Source organism: Vulpes lagopus, chromosome 3, assembly GCF_018345385.1.
Source record: "Vulpes lagopus strain Blue_001 chromosome 3, ASM1834538v1, whole genome shotgun sequence".
NCBI classification, from domain to species: Eukaryota; Metazoa; Chordata; class Mammalia; order Carnivora; family Canidae; genus Vulpes; species Vulpes lagopus.
Window position 1 is genome coordinate 81694645 of NC_054826.1, and position 26415 is coordinate 81721059.

Below are 26415 nucleotides of genomic sequence, written 5' to 3' on the forward strand. Positions count from 1 at the left end.
AACCTCCCTGGAGAGTTGAGAAATAAGGAAAGATCTCCCTCTGAGATTTAAACTTTAAAGATCGAGAAGCCCCAAAGCCTCTAAGATCTGACTGTATGTATCCTAATTAATGGCAAAATATAATTTGGAAAAAGGGGTTTGGGTTCGGCACTCTCGGGATGTGGAAAGGGGAGGATCCTGGAGCAAATGTTGGCATCCAGAAGAGCAGGAACTTCAGCCATGAAACAACAGTCTCTCATGACACCCTTGCCTGAATCCAGTGACTACTCAGTCCATCAACATAACCCTCTTCTCATTGCAAATATGCCAACCTCCAGATCTCTGCCTACCTGTGGATAGAATGTGGGGACTGAGAAGAGGTCCCCATGATTATACTTTTTTCTGTAAATTACTACTAAGTGGGCACTCTGGTCACATACTCAGGTTAGTGAGCTTAGTCAATGTGATTATAAGTCTACAAGACAAATCCCATCTCAGTGCACTGAAAAAATATTTTTTTAAATTTTTCTGAATGCCAAATAATGTCTATCACCCATAAATGTCTTTGGAAGAGTTGGCTGGCATTTCTGCCGGCTGATGCACTATCTTACATACTCATTCATGTTTTCTTAAAAGCCCTACAATGTGTGAATCGTGTTTTAGAGAGAGGGACATCAGTTTTGGTCAACAGATTTGTTTTTGTCTTTTGTTTTTATCAAACAGACAACAATTTACTCAGCAAGACTCACTGTCCTGGTGTAAAACTAAACTCTTACCTCTCAGGGTAGAAATGTCATACAAATAGTTTGGCTTTCCCAGTACATTGGTAACTCTGCCTTAGTCAGGCTGCAGCTAATTCCAAAAAAATTTAATTTGCCAAAGCCAGCCCAAGGCTACCCTGATATAAATTCACTTGATGTGTTAATTTCACACTTTAGAGTCCTCATCCCCTTGGTGGGTGAGTGATCTCAAGTATGTGAAGTAGCACAGGGACTGAATTTACAAGTCATTTGTAAATTTACAAATTTACAAGTAACCTCGGACATCAACCCTCCACACCTGAAGAGAGCCAGAGTCCAGCTTCCACCCTCCTGCCTGCCAGTGGGAAAGCAGGGATTATGACCCAAAACAGCCAGGCTGAGTAAATTATTTTCATTATGCAGAGCTCTTATCACTGGGAACCAGCATCTCATTTAATCAAATCTTTCTTCCACATCTTCTTCTTCCTCTTTTTTTTTTTTTTTTTAAGATTTTATTTGACAGAGATCAAGAGCACAAGCAGGGGGAGTGGCAGAGGGAGAAGCAGACCCCCTGCTGAGCCCAATGCAGGACTAGATCCCAGAACCCCAGGATCATGACCTGAGCCAAGGGCAGATGTTTAACCAACTGAGCCACCCAGGCATCCTCCCTTCCACATCTTCATACAGAAGGGACAGTTCCAATATGGGAAAATAATGATAGAAATGCAATCAGCTCCAGTTAGATCTAACAGGTAAAAAGTACTATGGGCTCCACAGCCAAGGGTACCAAGCCTGGGAACTACACAGGCAAAGAGTGCAACCTCTATTTGCCCAGGTCTGTGTTCTTGAAAAGAACTGTGACAGCTTCAGTAAAATAAATCCATTTAATGTTCTGGCATAAAAACACTTTATAAAGACCATGAGGTAATGAAATGAGCAATGTTAGAATGCTTTAATATATATATTAAAATATATATACAGAATGTTCACACTCTATAATACAACTACACACGGATACACAGACACACTTAATTCACAGAAAAAAAAAGATGATATTATCAGTTTTCATCATTGGGTTTGGGTACTTGGGGTGATTTTATTTCCTTCTTTCTATCCAAATATTATATATGAGATACACATTACTTTTGACAGGGATACCCCTATAAAGCAAAGCTGCCTTTGGATATAAACATAAATAACCTCAATTTATCAGTAAGAAGATCTAGGTCTTACTTTAAATCAGGAAATTGTTTGAGTGAGCTGTGATGCTTCTATGGGAAGCTAATCTGTTACAGATATAAGTTGACTCCATCTGTTTATCAGGGGAATAAAAGTTCTGTGATCCAGGGAGGGTAATACCTACGTGTCAGCAAATCCATCTCGAAACAAACTTCATTCCTGTTGAATCCTCCTAATTCCTTCATGACTTTTAATTCCTGCTGACCCCTTTATCTATATTTCACACAGAACTGTTGGCCTTCCAGGGCCCACAGAATTAGCTCAGAACAGAATGATCCCTATATTTTGCCAACAAAGAAACCTACTTCGAGTTCAAAAGTAAGAGTTCTCCTTGGGACACTCCTGGCATCATGGTAGCCAGCAATCCCATTCCGGGGTCCCACCAAACTGTTTGGATGGAACCCCTTGGCTAACTCAGACCCCAAATCACATTCCCGAACCAGGCAGTTAATAAGACATCAGTAATCTGGTTATTAGTAATTTATAACCAAACAATAACATATGAAAGAAGCTGTTCTTCCCTGTCAATCTTATACTCCAGTGGTCTTTAATAAATCCCTTGGATTTATAATCCCTTGGAAATATAAAACTTAATTCAATCCTCTGCCAATCAGCTAGGGAGGCTAGGGAGTACTCACAGCTCCTATTAAAAGGGCATAATTCCATGGTGCCTGGGTGGCTTAGTGGTTGAGAGTCTGCCTTCGACTCAGGATATGATCCCGGGGTCCTGGGATCGAGTCCCACACTGGGCTCCCTGCAGGGAGCTGCTTCTCTCTCTGCCTGTGTCTCTGCCTCTCTATGTGTCTCTCATGAATAAATAAATAAAATCTTTAAGGAAAAAAAAAAGGGCATAATTCCTCAGGAACAGGAAGGTTTTCCAGGGATGGCTTAGTCCTCACAGGAGGGACATCATTGCTTATTAGTCAATGTGGTCGGCAGGAAGAAGCTCTAACTCTCCACCGCCTGTGCATCTGGCAGCTGTGGGCAGAAGGGACAGCACTGAGCAGGAGGCTGGCCCAGGCCTGGAGCAGGGTACGGCCTCCAGCCTTCAGGAGGCTCACTGGCAAGGCCTGGGATCATGATGCAAGGCCTCTTCCACAGCAGGCCTCAGACCCAGACTGTGTTGGTGATAAGTTCTAATAACAGCCAGAAATGGAAGCTTCTAAGTAGATATAATTTTTCAAAGGGGACAGAATCATGAGAAGTAAGATTACTATAAAAGTACCAAAATAAAAAGCTAGGATATAAGAAATTTAAAATATTCTATTAAAGATACTGGATTTTAGAGCCCAGATATTTAGGAGGAGGAAAAAGAGTAAATAAGAACACTTCTCAAGCTAGAATTTTAATAGATAAAAGAAGCCTTTTTTGAAGCATGAAGCTTTCATTCATCAAATATTTATTAAGTACATAGCACCTGTCAGACAAACACACCATGACCATTACACATTTGTGCACACATATAAAAGAGTCACTCCCTACATGTACCAGTTCCTGGGAGGTACATCACAATCCCCACATCAGTAAGATAAAGTCAGTCAGACAGAATGAATTCCTGGGCCTTTGTGATAAATGCCATAAATGACCTCCTATCCTCACAGATCAGCATCTTTCCAACTCCAAATAATTATTTATCACTGTTAAAAGAAAATAAGGTTTAAGGTAAATTTCAAGAACTCAGCTATGCTTCTTTTAAATGGATTTGCAAATGTGCGTCTGTCACCATGTGACCAGAATAAGGACTCTTATGTTTTAGGCATTTCCTTGCCAGACTCTGACCAGCCCCCGTAATATACCTGCTGTGTCCAAGGAAGCTTACTTATATTATCATCAGTAGGCAAAGCTAACTAGAACATCCACGCAACACAAATGTGAGGCCAACAGCAAAATAATACACTTCACAATTCTTTCAATACACAAGAATTCAAACCGGATCTCATATTCATTATCTTTGAGTTTGGTCCTGGAGTGGGTGAGTCCATAGATCACCTATCCATCTTACGCTCCTCTCTGTCATAGAGACACAACACACAGAGTCTCCAAGAACATGAAATGGAAAACTAACATGTGTGTCCAGGGTAAATAGCCCTGTTAACTTTCTGGTCATTTCTGCAATGTCTACATTCACTATACATCAGCAGAGGATACCTGTCTTCTATCTTTGACTGGCATGTCTTCCATTGTGACTCTGGCTAAGTTCCTCATCATCGCTGGGCTTTGAAGGTCTCATCTGTACTATGAGGTTTGGAGCTACAGGGGTGATTCCCAAACATTCAACCGGCACACAGACAACTGCATCAGAATGATCTTGATGAAAATTCCATTTACTAGCTTCCACCTTAACCTACTGAATCAAAGTCCAGGGGCAGGAGAGAAGGGGACACAGGGCAGCATGTGGAGTGGGCCTGGGAATGGATAGTTTGACAAAGGCCAGTGGTGGCTCTTGATATGGAGGTGTGGAAATTATAAACCGTCAGGGCTGAAGGTAAAGGGAAGGCCAGAGTGCCAACCACCTGTTGTGTCCCCATTGCTCCAGCTCCCCTCTAACGCTGAAAGAGAATAACTATGGATGAGCAGCAAATCCCCACAGGGGTTTTGGAAAGTATGGGACCTGAGAGAAATACTGAAGAAATGGAGGAAATTGTCCAAATGTAGTTGGGAAAACAAAAATCTTCCCCTTGACAAGATAGGTCAGGCCAACCTCACAGAGTGACATGAATTCCCAACAGCAAGGAGAATCATTAATTTGTAACACGAGTAGAAAGGAGGAGTTAAAACCCATGGGTATTAAGCCTAAAAGTCATCCAAGATGGCTCAGAGTCTATCCCCTCACTAAGCACTGCCAAAGAAAATCTTTACTTGGCTAATTGCCTGGTTGTGAATTAGTTTGGGTATGATCTTTATGAAGATGCGTACTCTAAAAAGTCAAAGCTATACAGCAGTGATTCTAATATACTGCTCATTATGACATTTTAATGACAGGAGATACAATAAAGGAAGACAAGAATTATAAATAATATCTAATCTATTATGCGGACACTTTAAGGACATCACATTATTTTACAATGAGAGATTGTTTTTCCATTACAACTATGAGGAACCTCATGTTTCTGCCTCCTAATGGATTGATGCATATTTCTGACAATGGATTAGAACCCAGCAAGTTCTGATGGCTGCTTTAAAAACAAGTTTAAACTAACATTTAAATGGTATGGGTTTTATCTGTTTAATCCTTTTGATAAGCAGAACCAGACAATGGTATCCCCCCAAGGGGAAGGAAAGCACATCTTTTTAAACAGAGAGCAGAGATTCTAGAACAAGAAAATGTTTCACGTGTTCATTCCCCACCCAGCACTATAAAATATGCACATTTCAGTGCATTTTAAGAGGAAAAGGAGAAGAAATAAAAATTAGCAACCGAATGAACACCTGTGAAGTGATGTGTCTGGAGAGCTGGTACACCGGATTAGAGGTAGGTACACATCTGGCATCACCTGACAAATAGCCAAGCCTCTGCATTTTTAGGCTATTCAGACTCTTTATAAAGAAGAAACAAACAAACAAAAATGCTACACGCCTGAACTGTGAGGCAGGAGAGCCTTCTTGTAACTCAGCCCTTGTCAGACCAAATCCAGCAGAGCCTCAAAAGGTTCAATAGCCTTTTTATAAACCTATTGTGTGGATTAGTGCCTAAAAATAGTATGGTTCAACAGGCAGATCACACCAAGGAATAATTCCTATATACTCAACTGCCAAACAACAGACAAAGGAATGGCGAAGAACACCAAACATACTTGTGGGCAGCACGGAAGCCCCTGCGGTCGCCCCCTCCATGGATCCCTCTGGGTTCCCGACCTTGTCTGAATACCCAGGGACCCACTGAACCATTCCAACCTAGACGGGAGAGACCGAGGTGAATGGGTGAACAAGAGGGCACAGATTCTACAGGATTCTAGATTCTACAGTACTCATGGCTACTTTCAAGAGACTGCATTCACCTCACCAAAACAGACATGACTGACAGTGCTAATGACACGATGGTAACAAAGGACCTTCCAGGTCTCCCCTAAACTAATGCAAAATTTTCCGTCTCCCCTGCTTATCAGCATCAGCTGGGAAGGCTTAAAAAGATACAGAGCTGGGAAATTCAGTCACAAATCAGTTGCTAAATATCAGTTTTAGAAATCAGGCCCTGGTATTCTGAAAAGCTTCCTAGGTGATTCAGATGGGTAGCAAAGAGTGAAAACCACTGCTTACAACAACAAAGGCTTTTAGGCCAAGTTAGGTCCACAGCCCAGGTCAGAGGCAGGCAAGATAAGCCAGCTGGGAAAGGGTAAGCATGAGGCACTCCACTTGCAAAGGTCCGGCCACCAAGATGCCACCAGTACTACATTCCTAGACACCATTTCTGGGAAGAACAAAAGTCAACTTACAATGGGCTACTATGAATAGTCAGATAAGACCATAAGAGTAAAACATCACAACCTCAGTTTTAATAATACTTAATCCCCAGTTTGAACTTACTGTTTACTTTTCCTTCTCTCATTATATTTACAAAAAAGAGACTCTACCATGGATTTTTATGGCGGAGACAAGATGAAGCCAAGATGGGAGAAGAAATAATAGTGTCTTACCAACAGATTTCAGTTGGTTTTTCAGATAAAATTGAAGGGAGATAAATAAAACAACAGATCAGTTGTAATAAGCACTGTCTCGCTGAATTCAGACTAAAATCTTACAACAGATTATTGTATCCTTTTAGCCAATATCAAAACTGGCCATATAAAAGATTAAGGAAGTTGCCCAGGGGACATTAAGCTAATAATCTGACAACCTGAGTGGCAAACTCTGTCACTGACCAAATTTAAAATAAAGGTTCTTTTGCCTTCTTGTCACTAACTCATACTATTTTCACAAGCTCATTTGCCAGATGTTTTTGTGCAAATCCATGGGAGTCAGCACAGACTCAGGCTAAGAGCCAGGTGCTTACATGCAAGTGCCCTGGGCATCTCTGTCCTTGGAGCACCTGTGTCCACAGGACAGGGTAGACAGTCACGGGAGCCATTCGTGTTTAAGGAGAACATACCTGCCAAGGGCTTACAACAAGCCTTTGAATAGAAAAGTGCCCACAGGTGCTGGCTACTATTATCACTATATTGAGTGTAAGAGAAAATCAAAGAATCTGATCTCAGAAACATGTTCACAATTGTCAATTAAATATAAAAACTTAGCGTGTTTCACTGCACATGTAGACTCCAAATAAACTGCCTTATACAAGCAATGACTGCCATGACTTCATGTCACTTGTGCCTCAAGGTGTGGAGGGGACCAGAAGACCTCAGATCCTACAACATCCCAGACCGCAGAAACGTGGGAGGTATAAGGACGGTCTAAGTTTGGAAAGACACCCAGTATGTGACGGATAGTCTCCACCTCTATCAGACACATGGCTAATTACCATAGAATTGCTTCTCTCGAGGAAAAAGAGTTATTTTAACTTTAGAAAGTCTTAACATTATCCATTGTTCCTCATTAGCTTCCTTTATAAAATCTTCCACCCATATTTCCTCCAGAGAAATGTTTAATAAAAACAAACAAAGGAAAGAAAATACAACATGCTGAGATGTAAGTTACCAACTTACAATGCGTTTTGTGCAAGAGCCCTGCTGGCATTCAGGTTCATGAACTAAGAAGCACATTAGTGGCTTTTCAGTAAGGGGGAGCATTCAGAATTATGTCTTTATAATATGAGACTTCAGATGTTTCCCAAATAATAACTCTCCAGAAGACTTTTGCAAAGCTGGACATCGCACTGTAAACATTTTATAATGGAATTCCTAATATACTGACTTTACTATTCATCCCATTCACCTTTCAGAGGTCATACGGAACTAAGCAGCCACTTGAGGTAAAGATTCAACCAACCAGGAAAAGGTCCAGCTTTCATGACGCTCAAGGGTTAAGTGAGTTTTGAGAGGCTTGCTACTTCAAGTGGGTGCTGGGGCCATGGTCAGGTCACTCCTTCAACATTTATCTGAGAATCAGAACATACAATGATTTGTTTCTGATGATTCTGATACACACTGAGGTTTTGCTAGGATTCTATTTGGTCTCACACAACATCAAATGTTTATCTTTGTGAATGATAGATATACGGTATCAGTGTAATTGTACCAATTCTCCTTGTTGATTCTTCTCAGAAAATAAGACCCCATCTTGAAATCTCTGTAAGATGAGGCTAAACAGATGGTATAGCCTTCTCCAAAAGGCACCTGCCTTTGGGGCATTTCCAAAGAATGAGGTCTGAGGGCCCACCTCCCCCCAGATCTGTAACTGACTAGCTGACTAACCCTGAGCACATCATTTGACCTCCTCGGGTCCCAGCTTCCTGGTCTTTAAAATGTGGATAGTAACACCTACTTCAGAGAACTCCTGGGAGATTAAATGGGATAGGTGAGGTACTAAAATAATATCTACCACATAGTGGTAACATTAAATAAATAATTGCAATAATGTACTAGAATAATTATTGAGAAGAGGAGAATATGGCCTACAAATATACTGCAGATGAAACTGTCTGCCACATTCTATCATAAAGTCCCTTTCATGTGATTACATTGATCAGGGTTACATTTTGGGAAAAATCATTTGTAATATAATGGACATAAAGCACATTGTCATTTATTTGACTAGACAGAACCTAATGGTAAAAGAAATTGGAAAAAGAAAAGGAAAAGAAATCCCTGGCTATCACGAAAAGTGTATCTTAACTGTGAGTTAAGAAAAATAATCCCCCCCCCCAAAAAAAGAAAATAATCCCTACCATAATAAATGATAGGTTTGTAAAAAAACAAAGTAAAATGACTGATGATTCACAAAACAAAAAGAAAGAAAGAAAAATAATCCCAAGTAAAAAGCAGTTTTAAGTGTGACTGGCATCAATCAGTCCAGAAGAAACCAGAGCCCTGTACCTATCACATTAAGCACCAAATCCTACTTTGCTCAAGTAATGGGCTCCAGAGAGTCCTCCCAGCCTTGGGAGGAGAGGGAAAAGGAAGGGGAACAATCAGCAGGACTGTCTCCAGTGCAGGAGGAAAAAGGATGGCTCCATGAAGATCTTGCTCAGCCTGCCCTATACAGGATGACCTCACCAAATTCTCATACCCTATATGATCAGACACAAATTCATCATATCATCTATTTCCACACATGTTTTTGTGCTATGAATAAAGTGCACCAAAACGTATGTGTTCATCCATTCAAACACATGTAGTAAGTGCCTACAACATGCCAGCCAACCTGATGGGTGCAGAGATCCATGGTCAACTCAGCTCACTAGTATTTCCCTAATATTTAATGATTACAGCAATCATACCTCTTTTTAGAACTATTTATAAAGACTTCTTTCTTCCCTGTTAGATTATAAACTCTCGAAAGGAAGGGCCAAATTTAATCATCTTGTTTCCCTTGGCTCCTAACAGAGTGCTCCACGAATAGATATTACCCAATAAATGTGCACTGAACTAAATCACCTCCAGTATGCATAGAACGGGAGAATCCACAGCCTCCCTCCTGTGAGTTCTTCAGATCTTAAAAATCCTTTGTCTGAGGTGACTAACCCTCTTTAAACCTGGCTGACTGTGGGATGCAAAATGGAACATTTTGAAACAAAATCTGGAAAATGTCTGTGCTATCCCATGAGTATAAGCAGCAAAAATGAAGTTAAGGGAGAAGTGTGAGATCACCCAAACATTTTATAAATAGACCAGTACGTTTCCCAGTGACCAAGTGCCTGAGTAGATGATCAGGCACCATCACAGTTCAGCCTTAATCTTAACATCCTGAGCCTGGCAACGGAAGGTACACTGCTACTGGAAGTAAGCAAATGGCATCCACCCCAGTGTCCTTCCCTAGGTAGAGACATCTAAGGAAGTATGAGGTCTCTGCAGAACTTGGGCAGGACAATGAGAAATGTACCTGTGTACACTCTAAGCAAATCGAGATAAACTGTGGCCCCTTCTGAGGTCCACTAGAGACTTAGAATTTCATTGGCCTTACATAATTGACCAAAAAGAAAAAAGGACAGGATTGAAAGGAAGCCTAGCACCCCCTGCCAATACTTATCCTGATTCCTAAAAGTCACAAGGTTGAAGGTAAAGCTGAGAACAGAGAGGAGGAATAAGATACTCCTTTCTTTTAAGATTGTATTTATTTATTCATGAGAGGCACAGTGAGAGAGACAGGGACATAGGCAGAGGGAGAAGCAGGCTCCCTGCAGGAAGTCTGATGTGGGACTCGATCTCAGGACCCCAGGATCATGACCTGAGCCAAAGGTAGACACTAAACCACCGAGCCACCCAGGTGACCAATACTCCGTTCTAATAAGAAAACACAGGGGCACCTGGGTGGCTCAGTTGGTGAAGCATCTGTCTTCAGCTCAGGTCAGGATCACAAGGTCTTGGGATCAAGCCCCACATTGGGCTCCCTGCCCAGCGGTGTGTCTGCCTCTCTCTCTCTCCCCTTTCCCGACACACACACACACACACACACACGCCCTCTAATCTGTCTCAAATAAATAAAATCTTTTAAAAAGAAGAAGAAGAAGATGTCTAAAGAGTTAATTCCTATCAGAAACCTGAAGGCTGAAATATACACCATGAGATCAGTATGATACCAGCTATCCTGGAAAATCCTATTCATCTTTGTTAGGACTAGAATTTGGAGCTCAGCCCAAATTTTTCTTACTAATCCCTTAATGATAATAATTGATTTCTCCCACAGAACAAGTCTTCTGATCCTCTGATAAACAGGCGGCTAAGCCTTTATGAAGGCTAAATAAATCCTAATTTCACCAATGGGAAAATGAGAAGACCAAATGGTAAAACCATCCCTCTAAGATTATGCAACAAGTCAGTGATTAAACCAGTGTAGCGCCTCCTCAGTTCTGAGGCTCTTACAGAATTTATAGGTTTCAAGCAATGTACTCTTTACATATAAAATCTATGTGAGAATAATGGTCCTTGCACAAGAGAAAATAGAAGAACCAAAGCTAATGAGCTTCATTTATACCTTATAACAGAGAACTGTAAAGATTCGTGATTGCCCCTTTACCTGGGCTGTAAGCATAACCCATGTTAGAATAGCATCTGAAATAGATTTACAACTCAGAAAAAAAGCCTAGCTGGTACAGAACAGCCACAGCAGAGCACAACACAGCACGACGTTACTCCACACTACACTCTTCAAGAGTTTGTCGGGGTTCACATCAAAAGCAACTCAATGGTTTAAAAAAAAAAAACAGACGGTAACCAAGAATTTGCAAAAAATACTTATATCAAAAAAAAAATACTTGTATCATGTCACAAAGGACTAATAACCAGAATAAAGAAGTTTCCAAAAAATATCAGTGCATGTAATAATTCCAAAGATAAGTGGGGAAAAAAAAAAGTGGCCAATAAAGGTACCTAACGTCAATACTAATTTTTTTTTTAAAAAATCAATATTAAAATAATGAAAGAATTTTTACATTAAAATCAGAAACCAGGGCAGCCCGGGTGGCTCAGTGGTTTAGCGCCGCCTTCAGCCCAGGGCCTGATCCTGGAAACCCAGGATCGAGTCCTGTGTTGGGCTCCCTGCATGGAGCCTGCTTCTCCCTCTGCCTGTGTCTCTGCCTCATTCTCTCTCTCTCTGTCTCTCATGAATAAATAAATAAAAATCTTTTTAAAAAAATCAGAAACCAAATAATGAGATTACTTACAGCTGGTGCCAGCTAGAGGCTCACTCCTGAGTCATGGATGGAATCCTACATGGGCACAACCTATCTGAAAGGCTATCTAGCAATCTCTGCCAAAATTTTAAGTGTAAGTACCCTCACCCAGTAATTCCATTCCCAGGAATTTATCCTAAAGAAATAGTTGTATATATCTGTATCTGTATCTGTATCTGTATCTGTATAGATATAGATACACATACACATACAAGCATTCTATTAATAAGAGCCAGGCGCTGACAAGTATCTAAACATTCTTCAACAGGGATTAAATTACAGCATAGCTACACATGAAAGTCAATTCATGATTAAAAAGAATAAGTAGGAACTACCTAAATGTTGACAACAAAAAGACAAGGGCCACTCAGTGCAGGGCACCCCACCATCCAGGACGGCAGCCTGTGTGCAGCCCTGTATCCCCACCATACTACATTCACATTGTGTCCCTTTAATCTAAGGGGCACCCCATGTAGAGATACAAACCAATTCCAAGATCCATAGCCTTTCCAACACATTGAGAGCATGCTCACTGGAACCTGCTAGTCACCCCTTCTGAAATCCCCAATTTTGGCAATCCCCAAGTCAAATGGCTTTTTAAAGCAATGCTCACCTATGCGTGTGGTGGAGTGAAAAATCAGAACATGCCATCCCGAAGCCAAGGGAAACAGAACCTATTTTTAAAAACACCATTCATGGGACACAGAAGCCCAAATTTAAAACTTTAAGCAAAGGTTTAGGGTGTGGTTGGGGGGCAGGCTCACCTCACAGGGAGAATAGCAGGCTTCAGCTCACAGGACCAGGAGCAAGAACCTATAAGAGAAGAGAGAGGTCCAGTTCAGACTCACAGAAAAACTCTTGGTCCGCAGTTCATAAAGCATGGTCCCAGGGTGCCCCCAGGGTCTCAAGGCCCTTCCAGGGGTCTACCAGGTTCAAACCATTCTCACAGAAAAACACATAATTTCTCTTTCCTGTGCTCCTCTCATCGGGGCACAGCGGAGTCTTCTGAGGCCGAGGAGCACGATACAGCACAAAGACTTGAGAGTCTGGCTGTTTCTCTCCAGCCAGGTATTAAAGAGATGGAACTGGAGGGGATTATGTTGAGTGTGATCAGCCAATCGGAGAAAGACAAGGATCATATGGTCTCACTCATGTGGAATACAAGATACAGTGCAGAGGACCATAAGGCAAGGAGGGGAACCTGAGTGGGGAAACATTAGAGAGGTAGACAAACCATGAGAGACTCCTGACTCTGAGAAACAAACTGAGGGGGAGGGGAGGGGGGGGATGGGGTGACTAGATGGCAGGCATTAAGCAGGGCACACAATGCGGTGAGCACTTGTGTTACATGTTGGCAAATTTAATTCAATTAGTTAAAAAATAAAAAAAAATGCAAAAATGTAAAACAATGCCATTCTGCTTGTTAATATTTTGTTGTTTTGGAAAAGAGTGATTTTCATAAGACATGTTATTTATGATAAAAGGTAAAGGGCTTACTGCCATGTTTCATTAATTAATAACTATTTTTAAACTTCTCAATTTTAATCCTGGTATCACAAACATCAGTAGAGATAAGCTACATAATAAAAAGCTCTCTGGGGTGTGTAAATCCTCAGTAAGTTTTACAGATGTCAAGGGGGGGGGGTCTAAGACCAACATTTGGAAAACTGCTAGTCTAGGTGTCTATGTTTGGTACTAAATTCTGTTAAAATGCATATGCTTTCAATAATAAGGGGAGTGCACAACACTGGATATTCAGCAGTGACTACGTACCATGTGCTCCACTAGATACTTTCCATGTTATTTCCAAAACTACTATCACTTACACACAAAAATGACCTCTTCTGCCTCCCAGATAAAGAGACTAGTACTCTAAGAGATTATCTGCCCAAAGGGAATCACCCAGAACAAGGTGTAAACTCAAGGCCACCTGGCTCCTAAAATCATGATCTTTTACTACATCATTTCTAAAAAAAAGTAATTAGAAGAATTTCTGCTGACTGAACTGAAGCCAGGCACACCACGGCCTGCACTCCTTCTCGACATAATGCAGACTCAACACACAACAGTGTGAGGTGCACAGCTCGGATGAGATGGCATCAACATGGCTTCTCTAAATCCTGCCAGAGATCTGCACTCCACTCCCTACAAAAGACAGACCCCAACAAGTGGGGTGTGCCATGACAACTGGGTTTATGCCTGTGGTCCCAGCAGAGTATTAACAATGACCCTCTCATCCAAACAGTCACCAATTACAGAGCCACCTACTGACAAGGCTACCATTGGCCTTGGCTCTAAAAAGCCCACCTTTCTCAATCTGTCTCCATTTTAATGAAGTATTCAAACAGTTGAAGAAATGTGACTATTACTGGTCCCTCACGGTAGCTGAATTTAGGATTGAATGTACCTACAAAGGAAGGGAGGGAAATTCTCATTGACTTTACTCATGGAGCCAATATAGTCAATTCTAAGCTTAAAAATCTAAAGCATCATATGGCAAATCCCTCAATAAACCTGAACATGGAATTACCATATAATCTAGTAATTCCACTTCTGGATATGTACCCAAGAAGACTGAAAGCAGGGTTGTGAAAAGATATCTACACACCCACATTCACAGCAGCATTATTCACAATAGCTAAAAGGGGGAAGTAACCCAAGTGTCCATCAACCAATGAATGGACAAATAAAATATGGTAAATCTATATGATGGAATACTACTTAGCTTTAAAAATTAGGGAATTACAACACATATTACAACATGGATGAACCCTGAGGACATGATGCTCAATGAAATAAACTAGTCACAAAACAACGAATACTATAGGATTCCACTTATAGGAGGTACATACAATAACCAGCTTCACAGAGACAGGAAGTAGAGTGGCGGCTGCCAGGGGCAGGGGAATGGGGAGTTAGTGTTTACTGAGAAAAAAGCCTCTGTTTGGGATGATGGAAAATCTCTAGAGACAGATGGTTGCACAACAATATGAATATACAGTAGCTACTGAACTACACACTGAAAAATAGTAAAATTTATGTTATGTATAGTTTAACACACACACAAAGAAAAAAACACCAAAGTATTTATCAAAAAGATTTCCCAACATTAAGTAATTAGAAAAAGAATATGTTATTGGGCATCTTATCTCCCATCATTGTTTCAATCTTCGCTAGTTTATTAAATCCAACCAAGCATTCATCCACTCGGTCATGTTCACTGACACCTCTCAGTTTCCAGCTCCTGAGATAGGAATGCCTGAAAAAGAGCCTCAGGGACTCAGACACAGCACCAAAAGGCAACCTGGAAAGGCCTACATAGGAGACACAACCATACTTAAATGATAAATGTGGCTTGCACACAAAGCATGAACTTGTACAATTAAAAAAAAATGCAAGTCCTCTAAAGTATCGATATTTTTCAAAGTTAGGAACCTTTTTTTTCCCCTCTCAAGAGGCTTTCTGGTTTTCTACATTTTTTTTTAATACTGATACATTATAAAGCCCTCAACTTTAATTTATGAAGTAAGTCTTTAAAAGTCCTATTGATTAAACAGTTTGTGTTTCACAACTAAATATTTTATGGTTAATTTCTCTTCTCCAGCAGAGACCCTTTAAATGATGTTGTAATATCCCCTACACAATGAACACAACTCCGTAAGAGGCGCTTTTCCTTCCTTTGATACAGCAAACATCCTGTAAACAATCTATGCCCCACTCTTTTAACTCACTGCCTTTGTTTACTGACAGGAAAAGAGACTACAAATCCTCCAAGTGGCACTAAGGGCCTCCTTCATTTCCTACAAAGCAGGTGGTTTAGATGAGGCAACTGGCTATTGTCTTTTGCCTTGTTTTCACTTTACAGGAGAAAATGAGTAAGCTTTCAGTGGACCATCGTCCTTTCAAACAGCCAAACTTGGGACTGTGGGCCGTCTTGCAGAGAGCGGGTCAGGGAAAGGCAAGATGCTCTCCTGTTCCCCAGTCCACGGCTGAGAGGAGGCGACTCACACTTCAATAGGGAGCTCAGCCAGAAAGCCAGATTTGCAGGCAAAGAGAGGCCTGGCCCTTTGTTCCCACCAGCAGGTTCTTCAGCTGCTTTCCCAGTGACACAGGGTTCTGAGAGAGTGAAGGCAAATATTTACTTTCCACCAAGAAGAATAAAAATATTCCATCCAGCTCAAAGTCATTATTTCTCCAGTGTTAGGGTAGGCTCGCTAGTATTCAGGAAAAGCACCAGAGAAAAGCTAGTTTTTGTGATTTTTTTATTTTAAAACTAAAAAGGCCTTTCAAAATAATGACAGGTTTCCAAGAGGCTAAGTCCTAAGCACTAATTTTCTGTGAACTCAGGCAACATACATGAGAAATACCTGCCTGTCTCCCCTGACCCACCCTGCCTTTCCACCCCACCACAGCCCAACATTCTGGGCCAACAGGCTGGCCACAGTTCCTGCACCAAATCTAGGAACCACATCCCATGCATCATTATTGGGCCCAGGGGTGCACAGCTGGAATCCTAACCCAGACCTCACCTACTCCACAAGGATAGTACACACCTCAGGAGACAGGGCCTCTAGAAGCATATAACCTAATACAGAATTGGCACCAGATTCAAACAGCCAGTCAACTCCTAGAGAGAGTCTGGGATCACAGAGGATTCTGCAGATGAACACCATCTGCTCCAGGAAATGCATTCTGGAAAGCAGTATACCTGTCCCGCCCAGTGTTCAACAGCACTGACCACTCACCAGCACTAGTCATCAGGCTTTACTAACTCAACCAGTTGCACATAGACACACAGAGACGAAGGGTCTGTTAACTGTTTCTAGTGTATTCAAAGGTCTGTTTTTATGCAGATGTCTAAATCACAGACAAGATGTCAGCTCAAGCCTCAAGCAAATGACCAACTACTCTAAAGAGTGTTTTCGTTATGAATCAGGTCAGCACAACGTAAAACTCTCAACATAGATAGTCATGTGGTTTCACTGCAGACGCTTCCTTTTGATTTCAGTGTGGCGTGACACAGTACGTCACGGGGGGGGGATTCTGGGGGAGTTTTGGTGGCTGCTATATATATATATTTAAATTACAGTAAGAACATTTATCACAAGCTTTATCCTCTTAACAAATGACTAAGAGCACAATACAGTATTATTAACTTAATAGGCACAGTGTTGCACACACAGATCTCTAGAAATTATCCATCTTATATAACAGCAACTTTATACCTTTTTGAACGGCAGGCAACTCTCCATTTGCCCCCTGCCCAGTCCCTGGGAATCACCACTCCACTCTCTGTTCCCATGGGTCTGATTATTTTTAGATACTTCATGTTAAGTAGAATCATGGAGCATTCTCCTAATTTCACTTAGTATAACATCCTGATAACTTTATCCTTGTCACATATGGCAGGATTTCCTCTTGTTTATAGCTGAATAATATTCCTTTGTGTGTGTGTGTGTGTGTGTGTGTGTGTGTGTGTGTGTGTGTGTAGAGAGAGAGAGAGAGAGAAAGAGAGAGAGAGAGAATATATGTAGTGTGTGTGTATATATGTATATATACACACACACACTGGCATTCTTTTTAAGTCAGGTAGAAATAAGAGGGGTTCTGCAAATAGAGCCCCTTCAAAGTTATTTTAACACTTGATAAATATTTACTTAGCACCTCTAGCATCCAAACACTTTACTAAATGACATCCATATTAAGACATGGTTCTCGTCTGCTAAAGTTTACTATCTAATGGGGGGAGCCAGCTTTAACACAAGTAAATGGAACAGAGCATCAATGGGATGTAATGGCTGAAATCTCTAATGGGGTACTCTTGGGGCATCAGGGAGGAAGAGGCCAAATTTTACCTAGGAAGAGAGATGGGGAAGAAAAAATTTTCTACAGCAGGGAAAATTGGAGTATTTGAACCATGACAAAGGTGTGAGAAGTAGCAGGGAGAGTCCCATCCTCTCATATCTGTCAGCACAGTACAAAGCTATTAGAGTTTCCAGTAGCCCCCCCACCCATCCCTGGCCCAGGGTGAATCAAAAAGAATCTAGAACTTGGATGCCTCCCCACAGCTTTCAGAGCATTCCATCAGCCCCTGCAATGCCATACCACATACAGCATCCCACGAACCCTACAGCACCAGTACCTCATAAGAGTGTTCATCAGCCCTATAACACCACAGCTCACAGGGCATCCCATCAGCCCTCCTACACTCGCTCATGTCAAGACTCTAGAATCCAGGAGGCTCGGGACAAGGTTCACACTACAGATCCAGCACGAAGCACTGTGTTCTGCACTTCAAAAGCACCCAGTTAATATTTTCCCAAGAAAGAAGGAAGAGGAAAGGGATGAAGGGAAAGGGGGAAGAGGGAAAAGAGAGGGAGAGGAAGGGAAAAGACTGGCTCTCTGTGGAGACTTGAAAGCCACAGAGAATGAGAACATGGGAGACCAGGACAGTATAGATTGGAGAGACTGCCAGTGCTTGGTTAAGTACCATCTGCTGAAAGAAAGAACACAGGCACTTCTAAATGTGATTCCCACAGAACAGGCTGAATGATAAGAAATTGCTGCTGCACTGCCATTTTTTACCTGTAGAAGCAGTAATTTCATGTGATCCAGCCTTAACATAGGATCCTCCTCCGTGAGCTAGGGTAAGCTCATTCCATGCCTATCCATGCTTATTCCATGCCTATCTCTATGATCGATCACTTACTTTGGTACCATGCTAGCTTTATCGTTTCTCTTGTGCCCAAATAGCTAGCTGCCACATCAATGCCACTCCACCATCTCTAACTCACCATGCAAAAAGCAGTTTGCATCCTTCCTGCCAAGCCTCCCCTTCCACGCGTGCTCTGTATCTCAGCTAACAGGTCTGGTCTCCCTGCACATGCTCTCTTCTTGCTGCCATGAGCCATGGCAGCTGCAGGGTCTGCCTGCCCAGCACGCCTGGCCCACACTCCCTTCTTCTGCCTCTTGTGAAGATCCTTCCCTGTCCCCTACAGAATGCTGGCCACTGGGGGAACAGCATCCCCTCACCCTCACAGGTGCCTAGTTCCATGTCCAGAACCAAAGCACAGTTGTCTGCATCTCCCCTGGACAGCACAGGGGGCTTTGGCTACAAGGGCTAAGCTAGGAGGAGGTGAGCTCTGACGACTGGCTGCCATCTTGCTGATGGCTGAGCTGAAGGACTCTGCAAAGCCCAGTCAAGATAGAGAGGAAGAGTTTCTGTGGCCATGTGAGACCCCCTGGACCCAATAACACCTAAAACACGCTACTTCTAGATGCTTCAGTTACCTGAGAATTATCTTTCCTTTTTTGCTTAAAAAAAGTTTTTGTGATTCATAACCAACAGTCCAGATGAATTACCTATGCAAAACAGTGTTGTGTAGGACTTCAATTTCAAAACAGCCTTCAACTAATTCCCCAAGACAGCCTTAGTCATGATACCCATAGGATCTTTCCCAAATAAATAACCACTACAGTTCCCATCACCTGAAATACTGGCATCCTTCACAGTCTCAGAGAAAGGCCTTCACTCCGACAAAACTTTCTCAGACATTTCCAGATGAAAAAAGTTTTAAAGAAAAGCTTCCTAGACAGACAGTGTCTCTTGCTCTCTGCTAACCCCAGAGACCAATCCTTATACCTTTTGTTCTGATATTTTTTGGTCAGTCCCAAAGATGATGATTTATTTATAGATGTCTGCCGCCCTCAGTTGGGAATTCTTCATAAGCAGAGGCCTGAGGCTTAAAGGTCATCAATACACAGTTGGTGGAATGCATCATCCTAAGCAGGCAAGCATCTTGTATTCAGAAACCATGGCTGGTGATGATGTCACTGTTCGTTCTAAGTCTGTAGCCCTTTCCATAAACTTATTTTGTTAATTTTTCTTTGAACTCCTCCGAGTAAATAACTAAATTTCTGTCACTGTTGAGATGTCCTTGATGTGGTGTAGGAAACACTCTGGGTTCCCTCACTATTTCCCACAAATAAGATAAATAAGAATGACTCCCGGGAACCAGTACATCCTTGCTAAATTAAGCTAGAAACCTTTAACTATTCCTCAGTGACCACAAAGTCCAAACTTGCAACCAAGGCAACCAAGCACTGGCAGTCTCTCCAATCGACTCTTCCCAGCTTCTTGTCCTGCCATGCTCGCTCACACACCCACATAGTGGTTTTCAGACTTGCTTCAGTAGAGGATAGAGCAGTAAAAAAGTCATAATATTGTTCAGTGAACACTCACCCCCCTCTTCTACCCACTGTGTAACACATGATGAATAGTGAATATAATTTTAGTATGAAAACTGGGAACATTTTTATTAGCAGAAAGATGTGTGTGGTGAACTCACATGCATCACCACTAGCTGACCTATCCAGGGGAGGGAAAAAAAAAAAAAGGATGTTGAACTTGCCACACAGTTGATATGTCCTTCCATTCACCAGTTTGCTTTATCATCTGCATGAGGACAAGCAAAATTTAACAAATAAGAAAGTATCATTCCTTAATGTGGTGGTTTGTTACAAGAGCTGAAGACTGATTCAACCTTAGGAGCACCCATGATCCATTGGCACAGATTCGGAAACCTGTGGTATCCTACACTCTCTACTGGTTGAACAAAGTTCTAATGCAACAATGTTATGGTTTTAAGACTGGGGGATCCTCTATTATATACTTGAAACCCTGTTCATTAAGTCAATCAAGAAAAGAAAGTTTGAAACATACTTCACAAATTTAAGTAGATTCCCTATTTTAAGGAGAGCTGCTAATAGCAACCATAATAAACCTGAAAAGTCTAAATCCACCCGACTACCATAAAAGGTAAAATACCCCAACTAAAGCCTTGCTAGTAATGCTATCTCTGTTTTCTGACACTGAAAGGGACAGAGCCCGTGACCGGAGGCATTTCTTGAGTCATCCTTATATATCACTTACACAAAATGCAAAATGAAAATCTATGATAAGCCAGGTAAACCAGACAACAAAAATGAGAAAGTGTACTGGTATGGATTTATCTATTGTAGGCTTGACCACATCCAGAACAGAAGAAAGAAATCTGACAGTGCCGAGTTACAAAATAACTATGCTATCTCTTTTAAGGGGGAAGATGGGGGGAAGTATCCCAGCTAATATGTATCAATCATTTACTAAATAGTAAGCGGTATTTCATTTCAACCCCATTACTTCACTTTCTTCAGATTTTAAACACTGCGTATCTACTCAACTGAAATCCAGGTCTTTATCTTATTTTACATAAATGTAGAAAAGGTGAAGCTAACTTCTGTAACTGATCCACAAAGTGAAGGAAAGATAACAAATAAGCCATTTGAAATGCAGGAAGAGAAAATAACCTTTATCCATCCATTTAGGTTATCAGCTATTTAGGTTATTCAAGAAAATGTGCCTTCCATCAGTTTTCTCAGTACCAATATATTAGACCTTTAGGTGACAGTTCTATAAATACAGTCAGCATCCTAGTCTAGAAGCTACTGCTTATTTTCGAGCTAAGCACCCCATGGTCATCAGAGAAAGAAGATATTTTACAACCTCCTCTCTGGAAGTGGTCACCCTACCATGGCAAAACACCACTAGCCTCATCACACAAGCACAGATGAAGAGATCCAGTCTCTTAAGTCAGGGGCAAAAATGAGACGGACCAAAGGTTAGGAACTTTGAAACAATGGAAAGAATAATCATCTCCTCTAATGTCCTCTCTTGTCCTCCCAATAGTCTTCCCACTCCCAAGAAGGAGCCAGCCCACAGCTTGACACCTGCAGCTGTGTGCACACACACAAGAGTAAAGTACAGCAATGAAAACACAGAGAACAAAGGAGGAAGAAAGGGAGTCTAGAAGAGTCTTTTTCCATCACAAAGTTCTCTTAATCTTAATTAACCTAACAAGGGTAAAAAGCAGAGTGAAGAGGAAGTGAAGGTGTGCTGATACTGAACATGCAAATCATAGGCCTTCCAGAAATGACGAAAAACAAAGATGCAGGTTGGTAATAATACTGCTACTGACTTGCAAACACTCCTGACTTGCAAACACTCTATAAATGCCTGATGAACTGAATGAAAAGATTTCACAGGCTCCAAATTAGGAAAGCATGATGAGCAAAACTGGAAAAGGTGGTACCTTTAATCTATAAAAACAATACCAATGATAAAAAGAAAATTAGAGAACAGAATTGGAATGGCATTTCAAAACAAAAGACCAACATGAAAAGAAGATAATATTTACTTAGCTTGGCTTCATCAGCTATTCCAGAAAACTCCCACGTAAAAGCATAACACCAATAAAGTATTTATTAATATCTTACCAGACATTTTCATTTTACCCAGACCAGTACATCATCTCCAGAATGCCTCTACAACTGGGGATTCCTAATAGAAAAGCAGTTGAAGGAAACCTGGCCTCCTCTCAACAGGCTCAAAGGTACTAACTCCAGCCTAAGTATTCCACACTCACAGGAAGAGTCCTTTGTATCATCACACAAAATCAGAAAACTCAAGAGAAAAATAAAACAGGGCAAAATATCAATGCACAAGTAACCAACCAACCTGAATAACTTAATTTATAAAAACACCAACAAAAACAAAAATGAAGTTCTAACCCACAAAGTATAAATCTGTCCTCTCTATCACCCAGATAAACATCTGTTTAGGAAGAACAAGGAAAAGCAATGAAAGAAATGACTAAGTATTCCTCTAGGCACAAAGGCCTTTCTCTTCTGGAGCCACCCAAAAAAGAACTCCCGTCTGATGCTTCATACATACAAAACAAAATCAACTGCCAACCCCCCCAGTCACAATGCAAAGCATGAGGAAAACTTGACTGAATGACACATTATCATGAACAGTGGAATCAATTTCACAACTGATGCAATGCTGCCCTTTACACTGGGCACCTGTAATTGGGGAAAACACTGGTTTTCTTAAGCTAACATCGACTTGCAATTTTGATTGCTGGAGTGGTTCTCCACAGCAGGTGACAGGGACCTCCATGGAACAGGCAACAGACCTACAAGGGCCAGGGCAGCATTGCATCATAGAACATCACCTTGTACACAAATTATGGCTCTTCAGACATAGCTACGTGGTAGACACCTTACAGGGAAGGGATGATATGGGTCGGCTTTCAAGGAAAACAGCCGATAAACTAATGAGATCCCAGCCTCTGTGCAAAACTTAGACTTTTTGAAAACGTATACATCCACATGCACTGTGAAGGTGAGAACTTCCCTATATTTAAAGGTTCTTCTAATTGGTGGCACAATTATTTTTAATTGCAAGATAAAATGTATCAACACTTGGGGAGATTTCCCAGATGACCAATGCATGATGTTCAAAACCATACACAGAACAGGGTTTTAAAAGTCCATATATGGGGCAGCCCGGGTGGCTCAGCGGTTTAGCGCCACCTTCAGCCCAGGGTGTGATCCTGGAGACCTGGGATCGAGTCCCACGTCGGGCTCCCTGCATGGAGCCTGCTTCTCCCTCTGCCTGTGTCTCTGCCTCTCTCTCTGTGTGTCTCTCATGAATAAATAAATAAAATCTTAAAAAAAAAAAAGTCCATATATGTGGTTTCAAAATCCACATCTCAACCAACCTTTAAGAAACTACCACTGGTTTAGCATAGTATCAAAGAAGAAGATCCACAAATGTCTAAAAACAAATTAGAACACTCCAGTTCTCACATTCTTCTCAACCACATATCTGTGGGAGGCTGGATTCTCATCACACATGGTAACCAGAACAACATATCACATCAGAATGGATGCAGATGCAAAGATGAGAACCCCGCGATCTTCCATTACATCAGATATTAAAGGCAGTTTTATAAAAAGGTATAAAAAATTAAAAACACTACTTAATAGCATTTCTTTGGGTTGGGAAATGGTAACTTTTGAAAAAAATAGTATTTATGTTAACATGAACTCATTGTTAATTTCATAATTTAAAAAAAACCTCTTGGTTTTTATTTCTAACATGATAAAAATTAATAGATATAACCACATAAACAAACCTCTCTGGAGTCAATAATTTTTAAGAGTGTACAAAAGTCCCAAGACTAAAACATTCAAGAATCACCATCCTACAAAGGAACATTTAGACAGCAACTCTCACAGGGAAACAAATTTGAGAAATAAAGCAAGTAAATTAACATTTCTTATTCATCAGGTGACAATGCAAAAAGCAGGTCCATCTTAATTCATGAAGCCAGATATACATTTATTCTCTTTAAAGAACAAATGGTTAAAGTATTTAAACATTTCGGTCTCCATTAATCTCCTATAAATTTCCCAAATGACTAGTCTTGTGTGACACTACAGTAACACCACATGGAAATTCATCCAATTAGCTCACCGAAACTTGTACATTCTCCCAAATTCACTAATATCCACTGCACTATCCTCTGCCACCACTGGCTGAGAGACTTCTCACTGAATTATTGATTTTCTGCCAATTAATTACCATAGTAAGATTCAGTTGGGTTTCTCTACAGAAATTTTCTCTTTTTCCCCCGCCTTACTGTTCTTGTACCCTTTAGAGTCTGTTGGGGAATCAAAATAATTGGAGCCTTAAGATGAAATCCTGAATTCTAAAAATATCCTTGGCATAACTTACAGACAACCCAGTTGTCAGATGCTTAAATGGACAAAGACCTCTTTTTTGCTGGATAACAGACTTTGAAGCTTTCCACTTAGATCTTCCCTCAATTCCCTATCAATTCAACAACTTCACTATGTGAATCTTAGAATAAATCAGCTGTGCTAAACCCAGCCAAACACTGATAAGCACATTTGCGTATATGCTCTTCATTCATAAAAGCAGCATGCTTGACTGTGCAAAGAAAAATAAAAAACAAAAAATTCTCATTACCTATGGGAATCTAAGAGAAGGAAAAACAGGGTCTAATTCTGAAATAATACTTGCTCAATGGACACCCCTGCAGCAACTCCTAAAGCACCCACTGTAGCATTTAGACTCCACAGCAAAATAGGGAGCTCATCTCTGTCTCAAGCAGAGGTCCCCTGTAGGACCTGTCTCCTGGCCTGGAAGTCCACCTCTCCCATTCCCTTCCCCACCAGGAAAACAAGACACCTAGACACTCCAGAAGACCAGGCAGGCACGGGATAGGACATCGTCCTCATCTCCTCATGCCCACACACTCTCCCCTCTGTCTCGGGGGCGAGGAGGAGGCTGGCTACTAGATAGGCTATTCAAAGTCTCCAGAATCCATCTCAAGAATACCCATGATGACTCTCCTTGGGTACTCTAAAATTCAGGTGTCACCAATCTGAGCAGTGAGACTCAATAAAGCTGTTTTCGGGCACAATCTAAGTCTGGAGAATTGAGCCCAAGTGTAAATACTGAAGAAGGAGAAAGAGAAGAAAGAAATTTAACTCAGCAATATGGTAGGTTGCAATAACAAAGATGCTGAAGGAAGAAATTTCGAGTTTATACACATTCTGTTCGGAAGGAGGATGGTACAGAGAGAAAATACAGTGGACGTGGCATCAGATGGGACTGCGAACCCCAGCCTCACCTCGCACAAAAAGAACAAAATGGTGCTGTGGTGAAAGAGTGATATCTTCCAACTAGCAGCAGACCAAAGTCACCATATCAAACAGCGAATTCCTTAACACACAAGACAAAGGGAAGTGAAGAGAGAAGCAATTCTTAAAGCAAATTCTCTTAAAGTGGAGAGAGAAGCAATTCTTAAAGAAGCAATTCTTAAATTCTTAAATTCATCAGACTTTCCTGGATAGTTTAGAACAAAAAAAGGTATCAAAACTTGAGCAAGTTAAGGTCTGCTTAAGTTTAGGCAAAGCTGGAAAATCAGAACACAGCTTGTCCAGAGGTGTAGGCACCTGCCCACCATTGGGGCTGGTGCAAGGCATCAGCCCCAATGGGACTCATGAGAACATGGTCAAGTGGATATGACTGGAAAGACTTATTGCAATAAAAATGAGTAGCCCTGGGACGCCCGGGTGGCTCAGTGGTTGAGCATCTGCCTTTAGCTCAGGGCATGATCCTGCGGTCCTGTGATTGAGTCCCACGTTGGGCTCCCTGCAGGGAGCCTGCTTCTCCCTCTGCCTGTGTCTCTGCCTCTCTCTGTGTGTGTCTCTCATGAATAAATAATTTTTTTAAATGAGTAACCCTGCCTACGACACAAATATTTCACTGTGATTCTCTGCTTCCCTGACCAAACTAGAAAATAATTCAACTGTTTCTATTTCAGGGAGGGGGTCATAAAAAAATGAAGTTGGAAATGTTCCACACTGATCAGCAGGGTGCTGAAAGCAATCCTATGACACATGGACGAAAGCAGGGCTGTGAGGACTTGTCCCCGTCTCCCTCCACACCCAGGGCAGCCCAGGGTGCAGGGGAGCAGCCAGGCCAGGTGGGGGCCTGGTGGGGGGTGGTACCCAGTGCTCTTGGAGGACCAGACAGGACAGCAGGGAACATGGGGGATGGGACGGCCCGCAGGACAGGCAACTCCCAGGCCAGCTGCCCCCCTCGCCCGGGTGCCGGCTGCCTGTGGCTGGGCAGCGGCCAAGTGTGTCTTCAGGCAGAGACTGGCTTAACCTTTAACCCAGAACTGCTTGACTGTCTAGCATGTCTGCCCCTGGTCATGTTTTGGTCTTGAAGCCCCTTCTGCCCTCCTGATGCAGTTTGGCTGCTGTCATGGC

At 41.6% G+C, this 26415-nt stretch overlaps 1 protein-coding gene across 8 annotated transcripts in view; it reads right to left on the reverse strand.

Moving 5' to 3' along the window:
• SIPA1L2 (signal induced proliferation associated 1 like 2) overlaps window positions 1–26415 on the reverse strand; it is a 213412-nt gene that overhangs the window by 153905 nt on the left and 33092 nt on the right. For 7 of the 8 annotated variants that reach the window (XM_041748995.1, XM_041748993.1, XM_041748994.1 and 4 more), the window contains exon 2: window positions 12489–12537. The exons of the other annotated variant lie outside the window; for it this stretch is intronic. The gene's annotated coding sequence lies outside the window, so the exon portion shown is untranslated. The remainder of the gene's footprint in view (window positions 1–12488; window positions 12538–26415) is intronic. 8 annotated transcript variants of the gene reach the window in all.